Raw genomic sequence first — 24418 nt, forward strand, 5'->3', positions numbered from 1 at the left:
ACCTTTTCCTACAAAATGAACAATCTCCATCAAAATCCCAAAATACCCTTAAATTCAAACTTGGTCAAAGTCAAAGTTAATCTGGTAAAACCAACTAAGTCAACTGAGTCAACCCAACCGAGTTAACTCAACCGAATCGATACAGAGTGAGTACGCGGGGTGTACTCTGAAGGTAGGTTGGGTGTACTCGCATACTCGCATGATGATCAGCATCGGGGTGGTTGACCTTGTACACAGGGCGTACTTTGAGTACACGGGGCATACTCCCAGAAGCCAAAAAAAATCAATAAGTGCTTAATGGGTTAAGCAGTCATGGCTATTTTTTAGATCCATGGCTAAAATATCTTCAAGAGTCATAAAGTTTCCAGCTTTATGACTTGACATGTCCATTAAGATCTTAACTCCACTTCTTAATCCATTAAGACCATCTAAATGATGCATGGAGCAAAATCAACCACTTAGAATCCATTTTTATGACTTAAAGCCCTTCCATGGGTCTGAAAGGATAGATCAATGGGTCAAGTGTTGGATTAATGTCTAAGTCCATAACTATAATTGGTAAGACTTGACCCGACCCAACATGGTCCATTTGGGTTGCATGGCATCATGCACTTGGATATACTAAAATGAGAGAAGTAACACTTAAGGTTTATTAATATATTATAAGTTCTAATATATTAATAAGATTATTTAATTAGTATTGATCAATAATTAATTTAGAATTAATTATGTGATCAAAAGAAGACTAATTAAATATATGGGTTGATTGTGTAAATCATCCATACTTATATAGTGGGCTAATGCTCCATGGATTATCAAGTTGGGCTAAAACCCATTGGATGCTCCATGGTGTATTTGAACCCATGGATCCATGGAAATGGATAGCCATGACAATTAGGGTTTACCCTAATTGTCACACACTATATAATGATCTCTTTCTTGGGAAAATCGGCGACTAGATATGCATGGAGGGCAAGACGATTCTTGAAGTGTTCTAATTTCTCTCTAAGTTATTCCAAGTGCTTATGGTGTTGTGTGAACCATTTGAGGTGTCACACTCGGGGCACTAGGCACTCAAGCTTCATGAAGACAAGCACCAACAAAAGGTATGTTATTCTAACTTGTGTTATTCAAAGTTTTGTATGCTAGAATAAAACAATACCTTGGAAAGTTGATATTTGCATGTATAATAGAGAAAACATATATCCAATGTATTTAGGGTTGCATGTACACTTAGGAGTGTTAGATTGCTCAAAACCCAACAGTGGTATCAGAGACCAGGCTTGTTTTCTTGTTGTACTTGCTTAAACTGGTTAAAAATCAACTTTTGGTGCTGTCTGCCCAGCAGACTCGCCGAGTCCATGAAGGGACTCGACGAGTCCAAGGCAAATTGCATCCAACTCGCCACGTTTGTTCATGCACTCGACGAGTTAGACCCCCAGACATCATATTTTCGAGTTTTGGTGCTGGAATTGGTCTAGAATCATTACCTTTGACTGTTTTGGGCTTATAAAATATGTTTTGAATGTGGTAATGATTATGTTAAACCAATTTCAATGCTATAATAAAAGTTTCAAGTTTATATGTGTTCATGTTATTCTTGAAAATTGTTGATTATGAATGATCATGCTTATGAGTTTTGCTAGATCATAGGAATTGTGTGCAAATTGTTTGTTGATATAATTCATGATCTTGTTGAAAATTGTATGGAGTTCATAACTTTTCCTCAAGTTATGAATTTTCAAGAATTTTATGTTTCCTTTATTTATGAGTTAGTTTAGATTGATAATGAAGAAATTATGTTTTAGTTGTTTTCAATCCATATTAGTCTAAAAGAAGTTCATAAAATATGTTTTTGTAACTTGTCTTCAAGTTATGTGAAAAGTCATATTTATGAATCTTAAAAACTCATAAAAGTTTTGTAGCTTACATAAAATGTAAGAGTTTTTTCCATTAAATAGTTTAATGACTTCATAACTTGTCCTCAAGTTATGGATGTTGAAGAGACGCTTCTTTAAAGTGTTTTTTTAAAGAATAAGGGGTTACATTAAAATGAAGAGTCTTCATTTTAATGAACCATTAAACTCATAAGTTATGATTTAAAGAGTCTTGAAATAGTTTCAAAACTTGCCCTCAAGTTTTGGAATTTGAAAAGTTACTCCTCATGTATACTTTAATTCCAAATTGAACATTGAAATTTTAAAAAGCTTAAAATTCAACCCTTATACTATTATTATAATTTTAATTATATAGATATGTATAAGAGGAAGTCAATCTTACCTTTAGTAGGCCTCATTCACAAAGCCGGTCTATAAGGGGGGTATAAGGTTACTGCCTATAAAATGGCAGTTTAATGGGTGTCCACTCTCACCCACCGCTTCCTTGACTGGTGGAGGGTCGTTAGCCGAACGGGTAGGAATGGACTATAATTCTCCCTTCATTAAAAGTATAATGAAAAATACTAAGTAACTAAACACTTATAAATTCCCAATCTTAGTTACTTAGGAAAATGTGAAAAGGTGCTAGCCCATAAAATTACACTTTGTACCTTACAAAGTCGTTAGTGGAGCGTGTGTGGTTAACCGGCACACTAACATGGACTAGTAAGAGTGGAAAAGGGTAACTTGACTTTATTATAGATCGGTGGAGCGTGTGTGGTTAACCGGCACATCGATTACGTAATATTGTTAAGGGTACCAAGTCACTTTGTATGGTTATTCACACCTTGTTTGTGATCCTCTGCATCCCAGTCACAAATTTGAGAGGGCACAATCGAGATTCAAACATGCCATTGAAAAGTTCAATGTATCTCAAAAGATCTAGGAGTTTCAAAACTAATAAAACCTAATAATAAAATATTTCGTTTTAATGGTGGAAATTGGTAAATCGTCATTTACCTACCTTCAACTATTTTATAATTTGGATTACGGCATCCCTCTTCCAATTATAAATAGGTTGTTGGGTCCTAGCCTAAATATTTCATATTGGGTGTTATATTAAGGACTTTAAATCAACTAAATTGAATTTCTCCCATTATAGATGTCTAGTTTAGACAGCTATGGTCTTCCCAAATCTTTAGGAACAAGCTTCCTAATGAAGATGATATCCCAAATGGCAATCATGGTGAAAGATCAATCCCTTTGTTGGGCATCTGTGGGACTAGAAATCATACTTCACTTCATCTACCTCCTCCAATAAATCTCCCTATCCCACAAGTTTTAAGACTTGATAAATTCTAAGTCACTCAATCCCTATTGGCAAGCAAAGTCTATATGTGCTTAGATCTTGGGGATTAAGCCACATATTGACAAGTCGGGAGAGTCGGGTGTCGAAGTCTCGAGGTAGCTGGCTGCTGACTTGGTTCTTCAGTCACTCCCTGATGACAGGTCGCGACAAGACCCTTAATGATCTTACCTATTTGCTTGATGATGCTAAATCAGCAATGATTTGGAGCATTAGTAAAGCAAATTGGATTGGAAGATCTACTTTCCAAACCTATTTGGACATTGAAAATGGTGACATTGGAGGTCCAGGAAAAACTTTCTCTTCCCAATGGAAAGGGATCGGCCATAGTCAACTCGGTTGACCAAATGGTAAAGAGAAAGGTTAAGTCTGTGATAGTCCCATGTACCGTTTCCAAAGCGTCCATAAGATTTTGTTGCCAAAGGAAAGACATTGGTTGCGAAGCTGCTAAATTTACCTGAAACATCTTAAGGATGGTAAAGTCAATAGGTTTGACTCTACTTCAGGTAAAGTCCATTGTCTAACTCTATGAAGTTTCTATTATGAGATTCTTATTGCAAAATGTGACGAGGTCACATGTTGATGTTTTAAGAATCAAAGAAAAAGTGAAGAAACTCAAAGGAAGTATATGTTGATTCTGATCGCGAAGATGGATTTCGATCGCATGGTTCGGTGATCAGAATTTTGAGTTGTTACTTAAGAGTTATGATATATTGCTTAGGAATAGATAACAACAAGTTTTCCATATGGATTGTAAGGATAAATTTTTCCGCAAAGCTTTAAAATAAAAAGAAAAATGGTTTTGATTTTATTTATTTTAAGTATCCTTACAATGGCATTTGTGAAAAATTGTTGATTATATGCTTCCATTGATAAGCAATATGGGTAAATGGATTTGATTCTTTCATTAGTGGAAGTATCATAATTTACCAAATAAGGAAAGATTCTCATCACCCAAGTTTCAGTTGGATAGAAACTTGGAATCATGCAACTTGTGTTGTATGATCATGAGAATTTTTTTATATATTTGGGAAATTAAGTCTAATTCCTTGTTCACATGTACATGTGAATCAAGTGAAGGACAAAGGGATCGGATACACTTGGGTGTGCGCTGATCAGGTCTACCACAAAGTCGATAAGATTATTGATTATGATTTACTAAAGTTTAGTAAATATGGTTATACTTACAAGTTTAAGTATAGTTCTGGATCATTGGAGAAGTTTCAATGATAGATATAATGAGTAAGAAGAATCAAATAGGGCAGAAAGATAAAAGTTTCTCTAATCTGAAGAGATGGGAGAGTACTTGAGTATCTTGTTTTATGATTATCTTAGTGATTATGAAACCATGTCACAATTGATCCTCTAAGGACACCTTAGTTCATTTTGTTTGGCTAAGGAGAGGAATCGTGAATTGTTGAAATGGTTAGATGAAAAGATAAATTATACTTCGTTCCAAAATTAAATCATAGAGTCATACTCCAAGATTAATCCTTGAGTGACATAATCTTAAGAAAGGTTTAAAACACTTGTTAAATGTAGAGTAAAATGTGTTCTTACTCTTGTACATTTGAAATTGGTAAGTTGTGATGTTTTGGATAAAACAAAGACCAACTATGACCAATTGTGAGAAGTGTTTAACTTGATAAGAATCTGCACTAACTCTTGAATATTCGTTTTTGTCAAGGAATGGTTCTTGAAAAAGAGAATCTTATATGTCAAGAGGTCAGTGGGAGTCTTAAAAGGATCTTAAGATAGATTCAAGAACTAATCAAGAGTTTTGTTAATCACTAGACCACGAATTGAGGTTTGTAACCTATCGTGTTGACATATTCTGTGCCCATTCCAGTTAAAGTTGGTTTTGCATTGGAGTTCTAAGAGTTCTCAACTGGTTGCATAACAACTTGGAAGCAATGGCAGGCCCTTGAGCTGCCAGGTGGCAAGAAATTAGATTGAGTTCAGTCCATATGAGTTTGGATTTGTCATTATCCTTGTCTTGTGACTATGGTTTTGACAATTCACATGGATAAGAACACATACACCATTAAATCTAAGTGTCATAAGGTTTCTCTCCGATTCATGAAAATGATAGTGAGAAAACTCTTTCACTAAGTAGATTTAAGTGGATAGCAAGTGTGAAGTTTGCATTCTCATGTCGTTAGTGGAGCGTGTGTGGTTAATCGGCACACTAACTAATGAGAATGGCAAAGGTTTAGACTCACATGTGAGCTATCTAAGGAAAGGTTTAGACTCCAGGTGTATGATTTGATAAAGTCTTATCAAGGCAATCTAGTATCAGAAATCTGACTGATTTCTAGGTACATGTCAAAGCTAGTGGGAGCATAAAGCGTTATGCTAGTTAGATAATAATCATTATGCTAGTGGGAGCATGATGATTATGTTGCAAGTTAGCAATGTTAATCATAGAAAACAAAAGTTTCAACTCTCTTTGAAAAAGTTGTTTTACTATAATTAAGGGAGAGAAATTTATACTTCATTTCAATTCTACAAGCTTAGATTAAGATTTTAATCAACTTTAGTCAAGAATATATATGAATGTTATGTTGGAATGGTTCAACATAAGGAATTTCTATATATGTTGCTTTCTCAAAATTCGATTATGATTACGGCATCCCTCTTCATAGTTCGCATTTTGAGAACATGGCAAATAAAAATTTTATAGCATGAATCGTATCCCATATGCTTCGGATATAGGATCGATTACATGTGTTATAATATCCATCCATTCTAAATTTTCCTAATGCTTAGAGCGTTAAGAAGGGAAAAGGGATTAGAACTGGATATGACTAAGATGATTAAGCAATTGTCAAGAACAATTTGGGGTTTTCCAAAGTTTGGTTACTCATGGACAATTGGAAGTATAGAGTAAGGATTGTATTGACATATTTTGGAAAGATGCAACTCTTGTTCAAAAGTGATGGTCAAGATGGGAATATGGAATTGTTTCCATAGGTGGAAGTTATTCTTTGAATCTGTGTAAGATTAAAGAACTTAATACAAAGAAGGATGTTCAAAGGAATGTACTTTGAATTTGAGACTTCATCTCCATGGAATTGCTTTCCATTGGAATACTTTGTGATGTTTGTTGCCAAGTCTTTGTGACTTGTGTGAATATCATTACAAGAGGATCATTGCATAGATTACGGTAAATGACAAGAACTTGGTATTCTTACATTTACAATAAGGATTGGGATTGTGAAATGAGAATCATTGAAGTCATGTTCAATTGATATACATTTCACAAAGAGATGATCATATGTAAACATAGTGTGCATACTTGGAGTATGGCGTAGCTATTGTTTAGAGAAACATAGTATGCATGCTTGGAGCATGGCATCACTACTGTTTCAATTCAAGTATTAAGGTGATTAATCGAAACATGAATAATGAGTGATCAATATGGTGCTTAGATAAAAGGTATTTTATTTACGCTCAAAGTGTTGAGGCCATATAGGAATAGTATTATTTTGTGTTTCACTTTGCATGTTTTGACTTCCAGGATAACTAGGTCATTCTCCCGAATGACTAAGTTATTCAAACCATCCACAGTCGGTCATATGTTGGAAGTAGATATGAATCAAGACTGTCATGAATTTGGCTTGTATGATTTGTCTAAAGTGCTTTAGACAATGCAATAGTTGCTACAACATTCATGAGTACTCATAAGGGCTGAGTATTGGATTCAACCCATGCTCATTTGGATTCACTTCATGGATTTTATCACAAGTGAATCATGAGACGATAATATCTTATATTCTTCAAACCTAGAGATATGAGTTGTTGACTATGAGTTGGTTATACATTGATTGCACGTATACGCATTGGTAACTCGATGTTATAAAACGTGCCTTTGTGTATGATTCAACAAATAGTTACTACAAGCATATGAGTCGAAGTTTATCCATTCCTTTTACCTTCGGGATAAAAGCGATATATGTGGGCCCCTCGATGATTTAGTGATGACAAAAGTAAGTGCTCGGCCGGGCCTGGACTGATTTGATTTGTTCAATTAGTCAGTCGTCATAAATCATAAATCGGGAAACAACAAATGGACAGATAGAATGATTATAATCCATGTCTCAGTCCATATGATATCTAGAATGGAGGAATATATGATCACTTATCTAATGGACAAGTCATTGACAAAGGTCAGAGTTCATCTACAAGGTCAGAGTTCAACAGAAGCTTTTGAGAGCTACGATTGCTAGTCGGGTTCTGAAGTCATACTTGCAATAATAGTTTTATACTTATCCAAGTGGGAGACTGTTGGATTAATGTCTAAGTCCATAACTATAATTGGTAAGACTTGACCCGACCCGGCATGGTCCATTTGGGTTGCATGGCATCATGCACTTGGATAGACTAAAATGAGAGAAATAACACTTAAGGTTTATTAATATATTATAAGTTCTAATATATTAATAAGATTATTTAATTAGTATTGATCAATAATTAATTTAGAATTAATTATGTGATCAAAAGAAGACTAATTAAATATATGGGTTGATTGTGTAAATCATCCATACTTATATAGTGGGCTAATGCTCCATGGATTATCAAGTTGGGCTAAAACCCATTGGATGCTCCATGGTGTATTTGAACCCATGGATCCATGGAAATGGATAGCCATGACAATTAGGTTTTACCCTAATTGTCACACACTATATAATGATCTCTTTCTTGGGAAAATCGACGACTAGATATGCATGGAGGGCAAGCCGATTCTTGAAGTGTTCTAATTTCTCTCTAAGTTATTCCAAGTGCTTATGGTGTTGTGTGAACCATTTGAGGTGTCACACTTGGGGCACTAGGCACTCAAGCTTCATGAAGACAAGCACCAACAAAAGGTATGTTATTTTAACTTGTGTTATTCAAAGTTTTGTATGCTAGAATAGAACAATACCTTGGAAAGTTGATATTTGCATGTATAATAGAGAAAACATATATCCAAGGTATTTAGGGTTGCATGTACACTTAGGAGTCTTAGATTGCTGAAAACCCAACATCAAGAACATGCCATGTTCAAGAATCATCATTTTGGGACCAAAAAGTGACTTAAGAGAGGAAAAACCTAGATCTACAAGATGGGGTGGGATAGATGCAAGCTTTATACCTTCAAGATGATGCAAACAAGGTAGAAATCCTAGATCCAAAGTGATCTCCATTCCAAGATCTTCTCACCACCTTCTTTTCTCTTCAAAACCACTCCAAACTCTCTTTAAGGCTCAAAATTTCTCTTACTTGCTCTAGGGTTTCTTGAAGGTCGAAAACACAAAAGGAGACTCGGTAAGAAGAGGGTCTGTGTCCGTAAATTTGCTTAAATATGAGCTACAACCCTAAAATTCAGGTTTGCATGTCACCCATATACGCCCGACGTACTCATAACTCCTAATTTACAAAATTACCACGATGGGCCCTTTTCCACACTTTCTTACACTTAAGGACCAGGAATGCAATATAATTAAATTATATGGTTGAAATTAGAAGTACCTTGTCATCGGGATGTTGCAATTCTCCCCCACTTGAACTAGACTTCGTTATCGAAGTCTTCCATAACGAATAACTCAGGATAATGCTCCTGCATCTCAGCCTCCGGCTCCAAGGTCCATTAGGAGCCTCTCTGATGCTGCCACTGTACCTTTACCAAAGGTATCTCCTTATTGCACAAGACCTTCATCTTTCTTTCTAGAATTGCTACCGACTTCCTAGCATAGTTCAGGCACTCATCCACTTGAATATCATCCAATCGAACCATTATCTCGCGATCCAACATACACTTTCACAACTGAGAGACATGGAAAGTTTTGTAGATCTGATTGAACTCGCTCGCCAAATCCAACGTGTAAGCTACCTTGCCAACCCTGGAAATCACCTGAAAAGGTCCAATGAACCGGGGACCCAATTTCCTCCTCTTCCTGAAGCATATTACACCCTTCCAGGGTGAGACCTTCAGGAGCACCATATCGTCAACCTGAAAATCCAATTTTGATCGACGTCGGTCGGCATAGATCTTCAGTCGACTCTGAGAGGTCTACAGTCTTTGGTTGATATGTTGGATAAGCTCCATGATCTGAAGGACTAATTCGGTCCTTCCGATAACCCTGTAACCAACCTCTCCCTAAAACACCGGGGTATTACATTGTTGGATTAGATGTCTAAGCCCACAAATATTATTGGTATGTACTCGACCCGAGAGTAGCATGGTCCATTTGGGTTGCATAACATCAGGACAATTTGTTAGGATGGACTTTTGAGAAGAGGTTATATATGATTTATTAATATATTATAAGTTCTAATATATTAATATGAAATAATATGTTTTAATTAGTATTGATCAAGAATTAATTTGGAATTAATTTAGTGATCAAAAGAGACTAATTAAATCTATGGGGACTAATTATGGTAATTAGTTATATTTATATGCGTTGGGCTTATGATCCATGTTGGACTAAGTTTATGTATGGATACATAAAGATTTGGGTCACATGAACCATGGATCATAAAACCCATGGGTATGGATTTGGGTTATACCCATGTCCCTTGGAATCCAATTTATAAATATGTACTCCTTAGCCAAAAAACGGATACATACATATTATTGGAGATCATGAGGTGTTTTTGGTGCATGGAGATTCTCTCTCAAGAGCCACCTTTGTCCTAGGTGAGTTGTGTGCCATTTGAGGCATTCATACTTTTGTTCCTAAGCTCTTAAAGCCAAATACAACAAGGTTTCAAGCTACATAAAAGGTATGTCATCCTAACTAGTATTTCATATTGTTTATGTCAATTACATGCTAGTTATAGGCTTAATTCTTTGGAAATATCATTACATATATAATTAGAGAAAACATAGATCCAAGGCATTTAGGGTTGTGTGTGCACCATAGGATGTTGTAGTATACTAAAATCCAACAGTGGTATCAGAGCCATGGGTTGTTTTCTAATATACTTGATGTTTTATAAGTTTTCAAAGAGAAAAATCGAATTTTTTGTCTTTTTCCCAGTGAACTCGCCGAGTCCAATGGGTGACTCACCGACTAGCATGCATTTTTCCTTGGACTCGTCGAGTCCAGTAATGGGCTTGACGAGTTAGCAGTCCAGACGGCCAAATTTCGAGTTTTTTGGCCTGTTTTGGATTAGAATCATTACCACAAAATGTTTTTGTTCATAATATTTGATTTTGTTGTTATGGTAATGATGATTCTCTTCCAATTATTAGATAACTGTCAAAGTTTCAAGACTTGTATTAGTTTGTATGATTAGACTATTTTTGAAATTTGTTTAATATGAATTATCTTAATTTATGAGTTTCATTTTGATCAATAGAAAGTTGTATGATGATAGTTATTGTTCAAAGTCTGATCTAAAATATTCTTCATATGAGTTTTGTAACTTGTCCTCAAGTTATATGAAAAGTCTCATTCAAGAATTATAAAACTCATAAAGTTCCATAGGTTATGAAAATGAAGAGTCTTATTTTCTTAAATGATTTCCAAGTCTTCCATAACTTGTCCTCAAGTTATGAACCTGAAGTGTTTTTCATTAAACCGCTTTAAACTCATAAGTTAAGTCAGCGAACATCGATTCTTCTATGTAGGACGTACGGTTCCTTTGAGAAGGGTGTGATACCACCACCTATCAGGCCCCGCCCGATTTCAGTTGAAGTCAATTCATGGGGAAGAAAGAGCTGGCGATCTGGAAACCAAAAGTTTTTGAATTGTTCAAAACTTGCCCTCAAGTTTTTGGAATTTGTAAAGTTACCCCCCATGTATACTTTACTTCCAACCCTTAGAATTTTAACAGTTTAAAATTCAACTCTTATACTATTATAATATTAGAGGTTTAATATTTATATATATGTATAAGAGTAAGCCAGTCTTACCGTTAGTAGGCCTCATTCACGAAGCTGGTCTATAAGGGGGGTATAAGTTTACTGCCTATAAAATGGCAGTTTAATGGGTATCCATTCTCACCCACTGCTTCCTTGACTGGCGGAGGGTCGTTAGCTGAACAGGTAGGACAGGACATTAATTCTCCTTTCATTAAAAGTATAATGATAAATATAAAGTGACTAAACTTTATTCAATTCCCAATCTTAGTTACTTTAGGAAAATGTGAATTTGGTGCTAACCCATGAAATTGCACTTTTCACCTTGTTAAGTCATTAGTGGAGCGTGTGTGGTTAACCGACACACTAATCTGGGACTGACAATGTGTGGCAAATGGTAGCTTGATGTGAATCATATATCAATGGAGCGTGTGTGGTTAACCAGCACATTGATTAGTTGGTTGTAACATTAAGTGTACCAAGTTAATTTGCATGGTTATTCACTCCTTGTTTGTGATCCTCGATTTCCAGTCACAAACTTGAAGGGCACAATCGAGATTTAAACATGTCATTGAATAGTTCAATGAATCTCAAAAGATCTAGGAGTTTCAATTCATTTAAAACCTAATGTTAAATTTTGTTTTTCATGGTGGAAATTGGTAAATCGTCATTTACCTACCTTCAAATATTTTGTAGCTTGGATTACGGCACCCCTCTTCCAAGTTATAAAATATTGTGTTAGGTCCTAACCTTAATATTTCATATTGGGTGTTATATTAAGGACTTAAATCAACTAAACTTGAATTTCTCCTTCATAGATGTCTATTTATGACAACTATGGTGTTCCTTATCCTTTTGAATAATGCTTTCTTAATGAAGATGATATCCCAAATGGCAATCAAAGTGAAAGATTAATCCCTTTGTTGTGCATTAATAGGACTTCAAATCATACTTCACCTCCTCCACCTTCTCTAATTATTCTCCCTAACGCACAAGTTCTTGAATAGTTCAAGGTCACTCAATCCCTATTAGCAAGCAGTGTCTATATGTACTCACATCATGGAGATGAAGTCTCATATTGACAAGCTAGGAGAGTTGGGTGTCGAAGTCTTAAGGAAGTTGACTGTTGATTGGGTTCTTCAATCACTTTCCGAGTTATATAGTGACTTCATTAAGGACTACTATGTGACAGACCATGACATGACCCTTCATGATCTTACCTATTTACTTGTTGCTACTGAATCATCAATGATTTGGATCACTGGTAAAGCAAATTTGTTTGGAAGATCTACTTCCCAAACTTACATGGACATTGACAATGGAAACATTGGAAGTCCAGAAATGTCTTCTCTTCCCAATGGAAAGGGATTGGCCATAGTCAACCTAATTGACCAAATGGTAAAGAGAAAGGCTAAGTCTGAGATAGTCTCATGTACCATTACTAAAGAGTCTATATGATTCTATTGCCAAAAGAAGGGGAATTGGTTGCGAATCTGCGCTATTTACCTGAGAGATCATAAGGATGGTAAAGTCAAAAAGTTTGACTCTACTTTAGGTAAGTCCACTATCTAACTCTATTAAGTTCCTATTTGGAGATTCTTATTCCATGGTTACTAGGTCTCATTTTGAAGTTTTGTAGAATCGAAAAAAAAGGATAGGAATCTTAGAAGAAGAGTATGTTGAATCTGATCGCGTGGTTGGGTCACTTCATAGTTGATTGTCCCAACCTAGTAAAAGGGACATTTTTTACCCCAAACTTGAAGTTATGCATTCTTTAACAAAGATCCATATGGATGAGAATGGATTTGTTTTCCTTCCAGTGAAAGAAGAGTGTGCATCTTAAGATTTGTATGAGATCATGATGAGATAGTTTGAGAACTTTTGGTCCATCTTAATCAAATGTTTTCCTGTCTAACTAATTTCTTTCGATTAGTATTCGACTATCTATCTATTTCCTGTCTATGTCCGACTCCATATTCATCTGGTGTTATGTTAGTCTTATCTTAGAATTTAGGGTAGGCTACGTTCTTAGTTTAATGGTTTCTTTTGTTTTTAAATGAAAGTGTGAGTTGATATAGAACCATAATCAATTTATAACACTCATAGGTTAATATAAGGAGAGGATTTTAGACTTTAGCATTCGTGTTGCATGGGTTAAGGGCCTCAAGTCGGATGTAACCTCAAGAGGCTATGTAAGGGAATCATATCATGTTTGGTACATGTCAAGGGGAATGATGATCGGGTTCCTTGGGATGATGGTTGCGAGCCTATAGGCCTATTGAGGGGTTGATCGTAACTCTCCAGTCTGATGGGAATGATGACGATAATGGTCTTGTATTGTAGTCCTAGTAGTTGGATAGTTTCACAACGTGTCATGAACCTTCATAGGAACAAACTGCTAGAACGATAGTTATGTTTGAATACAGGTAAGGTAGTTAGAGTCTTCATGGAAGGCTATTAGTGACCTAGTATTCATTATAATTTAGTGGGTTCAAAGATCAATGAACCACTTGCAATCTAGGATCATGTGTGTGTTTTAAGGATAAGCCTTAGAATGATGCCATTTTCACACAAATTTGAAACAATATACTATATGCCTTTCTAGGGACATGCTCCGGAAGGTAAATTCCATTGTGGTGCTATATATAGGCATCCCTAAATACTCACTTTGTAGTAGGTTAGCAATATTCCTCGACGAAATAATGGATCGACTATTTACGTCTGAAAGCGATCATCAGTTGTAAGGTACAAATTTTGGAGTTCAAACCAATGAGTTCCCAAATTTAGGAGACTTTGCAAGAAGTTCGTAGATAAATTTAAAGTAGAAAACAAAGTTATGCGGTTGAATATGTGCAAATCGGTGAAATCAATGTGGATACGTTTCCAAGGAATTTTTTTATACATCCACCGGACATTTATTTTATTGACTTTTATACCCTTTAATCCATTTTAATTTTAATTTAGGATAATAAGGAAAGGGAAATCCTTTTTACACATAATAATTAAGTTTCCAAATTCATATCTTGCATGTGATTTATAGATTATCTCTCAAATTCAAAAGCTTGGAATTTATCTTTAAAGGAATGAGTCAAATATCTAAATAGGGGAGATTAAATTGAAATAACTCTTTGGACCAACACTTCAAAACACTAGTCATTTAAGAAATTTTCCGCCTTCTTTGAATACTTAAACTTCAATTAGATGCTCATTCCCGAACCAAAATAGATTGTAGATAATATAGTTGTTCAGGGTTGAATACTTGTTAAGTTATCGGTGCTCTGCATGTTCACGAAAAATCAGGCAGCAGGGAACCAAATCCGCTAATAGTGTACCTCAACAAACGAGTACCGGTGATGAAACCCTTCCAGATGGGATAAAAAGAATTATTGTTGTGTTACCAATGCTCCACATGTTACCAACATTCATCTCCTCCTTGTTGTTTCTCAAGAAGTCAATATTATTCACCTTCAAGCATGAATAAAAGATTTACAATTAACTCATGTCATTAAGTTCTCAAACTCCTTTTCATTCTCGACATTTGTGCTAAAACAAGCAAAATTAGATCCACTCACATCCTTTTTCCTTGCTAAAAGGAGGTGACCTTCCTCAGATCCGCCCATTATTTTTTCCTTTTCGCTGGACCTCTGCCCATTGTCCATTATGACTTTCCATCTCCCTCCGGCCTCCACGGTCTTGCTTATTATTTTGTTGATTAGTAAATTTGTTAGCATCTAATAATAGTGGCTTGGAAGCTTAGCCGATTAAAGATGAACGAAATCAACACCCGTTGAAGAAGCTATCGTCTTGTCGTCGTTTTGGAGTTTCGAAACCTAGTCGTATGTGCGTTTTTGGAGGAAATATTGGGCATATAGGTTATGTGGTATAACTATTATAAAAATAGATAAGATCTCAGATTTAAGGTATTAAAATACTATGTAGAAAATCAGCTACTTATATTAATTAGTCTTACATTAATTAAATGGATTGAATGGTATTATAGTCTATACATTAAATATTCAATGGATGTATCAAAAGAATGTGATAGAAAAATCAGGTCCCATAGGACAATGGAGGATTGGAGGGGCATGGACTGTAGTTATGTCTTTGAGTTAAGATGATGTAGTGTGTCCGTAAACTGCCGTACGGTCCATGTCGTACGCCAGACTTGACTTGTCCGTGTCATCACTTTAAACTTTTTTTTTTTTTTTTCGTCTTCTAATATCCACGCGTAATTGTATATAAAGTAAATTACATAAATGGTCCCTAAGGTTTGATATATAGATTTGGTCCAACCATATAAAATTGGTAGATTGCATGGTTTCAAACAATTATACTATTGGTCCATTTTAGCTAACACAGTTAAAAGCAAAGTGTTAACTATTATAAAATGACTAATTTTTGTTTTTTTTCTTATTATGTCATTTTGTTTTCTTAAATACTAAACAAATTGTAAGAACCATTTTATAAAAAAATAAAATAAAATAAAATAAAAAACAAACCAAAATCAATAAACAACCAAAAAATTTTTCCCTCTTATCACCGACTACAAACAAACACCCCACTTTTGTGTGTAATTTTTGTACGTGTGCATTTTTTAGTTTAAATTATGTATTGAGACAAAAAAAACAAGGAAGTCGAAGGGTTGACCGAAAGATGAATGAGGGAGGAAATTATGATTGTGACCTCTAATGCTAAGAAACATATCAAAGAGATGGTGAGATGGGTTGTTAATATATGAAAATCGTTCAATAATAGTTTATGAAAATAAAAAATTAAAAAAATAAAAATAAAAAAGGAGTATAATGGCTATTTTATATACTATTAACAAATTAAAAAGGGATATATTGGTTATTTTATATACTTTAAAGACAGAATTTCGTATATGCTCTTGCTAAACAATTAAATATCATATTTACTCAGCCTAAAATTTAAATATCATATTTGACCTCCTTATTGTTTTTTAATATCATATATACCCAAATCTATTTTTTTTGATAATTTTTATTGGTTTTTAATTATTTTTACCATTTAAAAAATCATTAAAACTAAAAATACAACCAAATGGACAATATTACCCTTATTTTTAAATTGCAATACAACAGATCAGGTGTTCCCTATGGCAACCTCTTAATACATTCAAGCAACCTCATATCCCCCCTTGTTGTCTTCAATCTTGATATTTTCACAGATTAGCACCATGGATTTTCAGATCTATAGTGCATTGGGGATCTTCTTCTTCATATTGTATCTCATACCGCTTATATCCATCAATGCAACTGAGATACCTCAATAACACACCAAATCTAGCTCTATCCAGATCAATTCAAACTCGCGCTTCTGGATTCGCATTGCACTGAGCTCAATGAGAAAGACCTTCTACACACCCTTAAGGAAGCAGCTTCTCGTCATAACATCACCATTTTGAAGCAGCTTTGGAGAGACATTTAGATCCTAAGTTCAAAAGGTTCTTACTTAAAGCTAGGAATCTCAAATTTATACAGAATATGTTACTCTTTCATATATCAATTCATCTTGGGTCGGATCGAAGGAGTGGCCGAAGGAGGATTTGGCATCAGTAGAGTATGAAAAAATATGTGTTGAGGAACCTGATAATCAACTACCGTTAATCCGAGAAAACTCAGGCGAGATAATAGTGGTTGGTTCAGCTAAAGTAATCAGTCCGGATGAAGTAATCAGACCAGATGGGTTAATTAATAGGATTGGGAGATTGTTAGTGCCTAGATTAGTATAAGAAGAGTTTAACCAGAGAAGAAGTTGGAGTTGAATTTCAGTTGTTTTACCCGAATGAGCTCCGATGGTGGAACCGAGAACCTATGGAAGCACATAATTTACAACCATTTGATCGTTTAGTATCAAATGGAAGAGAGTATAAGGTTCAGTCTGATACATTACGGCTGCCACATAAGGTGTTGGTGGAGGAGGGTGATACAACGGTGAGGAAGGTGACAACCAAAGTACAATCTCATCTGAATTAAGGTCATCCTCAATGGGAGTTGTATGAGGGTTTAATGGAATAAATATGAATATAATATAGAGGAGAGAGAGTATGGAGTTGAATGACCATTGAACGGTGGAATGAAGTTGTAATTGAAAATTTATTAATTTTTTAAGAATTAAAGTGAATGTGTATATTCTTTTTCCTAGTTGGCAATTCATACAACTCTCAATGAGTTTAATCCATTGGAGATGGCCTAAGTGAATTTTTGTTTTTGGAAAAGGAATGAAATGAATTAAATATGTGATTTGTAAAGGAAGGGCAATATTGTCCATTTTGTTGTTGTTTTTAGTTTTAATGATTTTAAAATGGTAAAAAAGATTATAAATCAATAAAAATTATAAAAAAAAAAAATAGATTTTGGTATATATGATATAAAAAAAACATTAAGAATGATAAATACGATATTTAGAATTTAAGCTAGGCAAATATGATATTTAAATGTTTAGTAAGAGTATATACGAAATTATGCCTACTTTTTAACGAAGACTTTCATATAGTATTAGTATAAAGAGGGACGGAAGGATAAAGACTGTAATTTGTTAAAATAAAAAAGGATGCGACCTATTAATTTTTTAACTTATGGACTAACACTACAAATTTGATCAAAATATGAGACCAAAACTGTAATTTACTCTTGTATATATCAACTGAGGACCACATCCCACTTTGATGTTACGTTCTTCCACTAGTGAGTGCTCTTTATTATGACTGTTTATAGCATTAACTGTGATTGAAAATAGATTATTCTAAAAAGAAGTTTGGGAATAACTTATTTTATAAAACTTATTTTTATATTCTTTTTTAATTTATATTTTTAATTTCTTATGCTTTTCATTTTCTCGACAAACCCGTTAATGCTGTAAACAGTCCATGGAAGCAGGTATGTAATCTTACTTTTTATTTAAGTTTTCTTTTAATCAAACGATCCAAAATTAGACAATCCAAAATTATGTTTTCAAAATTTATATTTTTGTTATCAAAATAACAAACAATTGGTATTAGATTTTATTAGAATTTGTTAATAGAAACTATTTTATAGGCTTAAAAACTTTGGAAAAAATTTAGTTGCTTTCAAATCTCATAATTTAGTTTTCGAATTCCACATATATGTTTCTTTGTCATTACATTAATATTGCTATTTGGTTGGTTTATTATGTGTAGACCTGACAATCCGTGTATTCGTGTCATGAAAACGTGTCAGCCATGAATTTGATACGATACGATTACACAATGTGAAATAAGCTTTATCTCAATTTTCAAAATGTATTCGTGTCGTGTCGTGTCTCTCACAGATTCGTGTATTCGTGTCTGGAATTGCCAGGTCAAATTATGTGGTCGTTAACAGACGATGATAGAAAAACGTATATCTGATATGTTTGAAGAAACCAATATTCATTTAAATGGTATTTCGTTTCATAAATATATGTTTATGTTGTTGTGTATCATTTGGTAATATGTGAAATCACATCTTTTACTCCCTTTCTTTTCTACCAACATAAGTAACAAAAGGTATTTGGTTATTTACTATAATAAATGAAAGTTTTTTATTACATGTCATCTTCTCTTTTATTTGGACACATGATATTTTCTAAAATTTTTAAATTTTCTATTTTTCACTTGTCATTTTATTGTATTTTTCATTTTATTAAATTAAAATTCCACATTTAATATGTAATGTAATATATATGTAAGATATTTATTAAAAATAGTTTATATATGTAATGTATTGAATACATTAAAACCTCATTAATTTTAATAATTCAAAAAATTTCTCATTTTTCTTATAAATTCAAACTTTTCAAATTGTTAAAATCTCATATATTTTTTTTTTAAATAAACATATGTAATACATGAGTCTCACACCTAGTATCATAATATAGAAACATACCCATTTGGATTTTATTTTTTGTCATTTTTTTTCTCTTTTTTTCTTGTCTTTCTCTTATTTTCTGTTTTGTTTTATTATTATTATTATTATTTAATAATGTTATTTTCTTTTTAGTTATTTGTGTTTTACAATATATATATATATATATATATATATATATATATATATATATATATATATATATATATATATATATATATATATATATATATATAGAAAAGTTCAATAGAGAACCATTATTAATCAAGGAATCAATCCAAAACGTCGAAATTTAAAGCGATCAACAACAAAAAGAATGGTTGTAGACTTTTACAATGGACGCACATGCACCAGATTATAACAAAACTCACTTCCTTTTTTTCGTTTAAAATGTTTTTAGCCCATGTTTTTTATCGAAAAAAAAAACCGAGTATATCGTTGTTCACGATTTTTCGTCATCTTTCCAAAGAAATCGATGATGATATATAAAAAATGATTTTTTTTTCGAAAAAAATTCACTTCATTTTGTTTGTTGAAAAGTTAAGGTCTATTTTTTATAGAAAAAAATTAATAAATATATCAAAATTCATGTTTTTTGTACTTTTTAAACATAGATTCATATTCGTGTAAAAAAAAGATATTTCAGTTCAGATTCTTATTGTGAACCTGTTCAAATTCACATTGTGAACATTCTCATATTCATAGCGTGCATAATAGTAAGTCAGATTCACAATGTGAATCTGAACTGATCAAACTTTTTCACATTGTGAATGTTAAAAATTTAAATATTTATAGTTTAGATTCATAGTATAATCTACACTAATCGATTTTTTTTGTAAACATTTTCAGATTCATAGTGTGCATAATAGCAAGTCAGATTCACAATGTGAATCTGAACTGATCGAACTTTTTCACATTGTGAATGTTAAAAATTGAAATATTTACAGTTTAGATTTACAACATGAATCTACACTGATCGAGGTTTTTTTAGTCGGTATTGATGCTTATTAATAGAGTACAAAAAATTAATATTTTTTGGTATAATTAGTTTTTTGTTTTTTGATAAAAATAAACTTAAATATTTTAAAAATTAAGAAAATGAAGTGGGTTTTTTTTCGAAAAAATTCGTTTTTTATATATTATCATGGATCTCTATGGAAAGAGGATGAAAAATCGAGAACAACGGTATATTCAGGTTTTCTTTTCGATAAAAAATGTGGCCTAAACAAATTTAAACGAAAAAAAAGAGGTGAGTTTTTAGTAAGGAGGTGGATTTTTTGGTATACCCGGTGTGTGTGCGCGTCCAATGTACAAGTGTACATCTATTGCCTTAGCCGTTGATCATTATGATTTTCGACAGTCACGATTTGTTCCTTAGTTTCTTATTAATTATAGTTTTCTATTGAACCTCACCCTTATATATATATATATATATATATATATATATATATATATATATATATATATATATATATATATAGTTGTTGGGTCAAAATATGGTTTATATTTTATTTTTCTGAGCAATTATATTTTTGTGTAATAGTTTATGAATTTATGGCCTAGTTTACGGCTGAGTTTACGGCCGTAAACACCTTATGACCGTAAACTCATTTACAACCCATGTGTGTCCGGCCCATGTTCTAGTATAAATAGAGGTGTTAGGGTGAGGAGTAGCAGATTGATGAACACGAAGTAGTTTACGGCCTAGAGAGAAGAGAGAAACTAGAGAGCATTTTATGTGAATCTTTTGTATCCGGAACTTTAATTCATATCAATTCATACGAAGATTCATATTATTCTTCTTCTCCTTCTCTTCTTATTTGATCTGACATCATCCGTTTGATTGGGATTCCGCACCATCAAACGGATCTGACTGATACCCGGGCAGATTTGGGACTTACAATTGGTATCAGAGCCTGGTTGTATCAGTCAAAAGGATTTTTTGTTTCGTCTGGAATCTGAATAATTGGTGTTTCCAGTCCAAGCTTACGGCCGTAAACACCGAGTTCTTGGGCCGTAAACCTATTTTAGAGCATTATTTGATCTTATTTTCGAAATATTTTTGTGTTTTTGGATAGATCTCACAAAAATAAGGGGAGTTTGTTCTTCGTGTTTTTTTATAAAAAAAAGGTTTTTGATCGAGTTTTGGAGCTTCAAAGTCGAAAAATCGCTGTTTTTCACGTAATCGTTAAAGGGTTTTCGGCCGGAGCTTATTGCCGGAAACAGTTCACGGCCGGAGTTTACGGCCGGAAACAGTTCACGGCCGGCGGCGGGGTTTGCGTTTATTTTAAATTTAACCACTACTAGTCGCATCCAACTTTCGAAATTTTGACAAAAACAGCCCAAAACTCAATTTCTTTTTATTTTAAATTCCTTTTTCATCCAAAATAATAAAAAAAAATATATAAATAAATAAATTAATTAAATAATAATAATAATAATAATAATAATAATAATTGTTTTATTTTTTATTTTTGTTTTTGACGTTTTATTTAAAATTTTGATTTTGTCTCTCAAGTTTGACCTTTGTTTTTAAACTTTGACTTTTTCGTTTAACCTTTAAAATTTCAAATTTAACTTTTCGGTTTGACTTTTAAGTTTGACTTTTCAAGTTTGACTTTTCAAGTTTGACTTTTTAAAATTTGACTTTCAAGGTTAACCTTTGACTTTAAAATTTGAAAACATGAAAGAGAGTCGTCAGGAGACGTTAAGACAAAATTTCAACCTTTTCGATTTTATCCCTGGAGAAACCCTCGAAACTCAGTTGCAACGATTTACTACACTCACTACTGAGATGAATATAGCTGGGATCTTCTTGACTAAGTCCGAGATAAACAAAAAGCTGCTAAATTCACTTCCAAAATCGTGGGATGTGAATGTAGCTGTCATCAAGAAGACAAAATATCTCAATCGTCTTAGTATTGCTGAAGTAATTGAAGAGCTTGACGCTTTAAAGAGTTCTGTAAACCTTCCGGTCAATGAAGTGTTATGTTCTCATTCATGTGAAGTTTCATGTTCTCAATCATGTGAAGATATGATTAAATTTCTTCGGGATCCAATTGATTTATTTAAAAGAGAAGTTGAGGACCTGAGATATGAAGGATATCAACTCAGGAAAGGACAGAAACCCCTGAAGGCTGAGTTAGAAGCAAAAACCAAGGACTTTAGGAAACTTCAGGAAGACTACAGTAACAAATGTGAAAACTATGATTATGTAGTCAAACAAAATGTTGAGCTAGTGGCTGAAGTTGAATCTTTGAAAGGAAAGTTTGAAACCGCCAAACTTGATGTTAGAAAATATGATTTCTCAAGTGAGGTAGTTGCAAATATGATAGACCAAAGCATGCAGTTTAAAAGGAATCAAAACAAGGGTCTAGGGTATGATAGTGTACCTCCTCCTTTCAATCATAACTACACATCCATCCCTATGACAAAGAACGAAATTGACAGGGAGGCACATCTTCAATATGGAAAACGAGCTGGATTTGTGTCAGGAGGAGTTATTAATTTTGAAGATACTAATGTTGCTACTTCATGTGCAGGTAAAGTAGCAGAAGATGAGAACAAGGAGAACACTATTGAACAAACAAATGTCTATTTGAGCTCTGAGTCTGTTGCTTCGAACTCAACTGCTTCTGATAAACCTGCCGTTGAGAAATACAGGCCTCCAATTCCAACGCAACAGAGTGCCTGTCGCAAGTGTGCATGTGGGAACAACAAGAAACGAGGCAAGGATACGCCACCAGGGGCAGGAAGAAATAACTTCACAGTGAAGAAAAAGACATGTTTTCACTGTGGAACACCTGGTCACATTGCCCGAAATTGTCCAAATCGCGCATACGTTCCTTACTATGCGCAAGGCTGGCAGAACGCGCCAAGAGGGAGATACTCCAAAAGAAACCCCTCAAGGTCACGTTCAGACATTGACGACTGGAATCCCAAGAAGGCCAAGAATGTAACTCCCAAGGACAAGAATCAAACTCCAAAGGACAAGCATCTGAATCCCAAAGTCAAGAAGGGAATGCCGGCCAAGAAGTCCAATCCAAGAGATGATCCCGTGAAGCCAAAATCAAAGTCATCTCAACGGCCGACGTCAAGTTCAAAAGCAAGTACTAAGCCACCCATAGGATCGAAAAAGAAATGGGTTAAACCCAACTACAAATGGGTTCCAAAGGCTCACTCTCCCAAATCTCCCAATGCTTCTAACGTTTCTACATCTTCTGTTTGTGATAAACAGGATATGTCATGGGAGAGAGTATCGTGCGTTGATGACAAAGGTCGACCCAGTTTCAAAATGGACTGGGTTCCAAAGACCAACTGATTCCGCTCTGTGTCGGAGCAGCAATGGAGGCATATCATCAGACTTCGGTTTGTTGGTAGTGGCTGCTCCTGGCATATGATAGGGGATATCTCTCAATTGTGTAACATTTTGACCTTTGCTTGAGAGCATGTGTCCTTTTGCGGAAAGGAAAGAAGGGAAGAAAAGAAGGGATCACATGGGGTTTGTGCTTAATGACATGAAGAATTTTCGGATCTGTTCTGAGATTACGCGTGCTATTCTCAGACCTTCTGAATGCAGATTCAATCGGTGAATTACGGTTTGTGTTTTCTTCTCTATACTCCTGAGTTTTTCTTAAGCTGATTCACTTTAAAGACTAATTTTTGTTTTAGGATAGTTTAAATTTGTGCATTTACTTTCGTTTCTCTCCTATGCACAAATTTAGGGGGAGAAATAAAAGCAAAACAAAAATTAGAAAAGTTAAAAAAAAAACATTAGAAAATCAGAAAATAAAAAATATGTTGGTTATGAAATGTGCTTGAGGGAGATGTTCTGGGAAGTGATATTATCAAGTGATAACAGGAAATCTGAGTCTGCATAATGTACCCGAAGTTGAAGGGTCTATGCTCTGGTTTGATGCGTCGGTAGGCACGAAAAATTTTAAAATGGACTTGACTAGGGAGAGTTGAACTTAGGAAATTTATAGACTTGACAAATCTTGACCTAGTTAGATCCATTCAGCCTGACAATACGACACTCAGATAGGTTGAGCAGGGAGATATATATGGGAATCTACTCGTCGCATTAATTGAACCCGTACTTGGAACCGTGGTTTAACTTTTCCTCGATATGCGGATTCTGTCCTTAATTCCGGTTGGATGGGGCGACTGGTAAATTCCGATAAATTAGGTCTGTAGAATATCATTTTCTTTCTTTCCTTCTGTTAGTCATATGTTGTCTCCTTTGCGTGACTTCTAATCCGACCTGGTACACAACATATGCAACTCTATTTCTCTGCAGGATATATATATGTGTGTGAAATATATGTGTGAAATATTTCTCATCTGTTAGCCATATGTTGTCTCCTTTGCGCGACTTCTAATCCGACCTGGTACACAGCATATGCAACCTTCTTCTTCTCAACCCCTCTGAAGTAGTTAG

Source organism: Lactuca sativa, chromosome 7 (assembly GCF_002870075.4).
Source record: "Lactuca sativa cultivar Salinas chromosome 7, Lsat_Salinas_v11, whole genome shotgun sequence".
NCBI classification, from domain to species: Eukaryota; Viridiplantae; Streptophyta; class Magnoliopsida; order Asterales; family Asteraceae; genus Lactuca; species Lactuca sativa.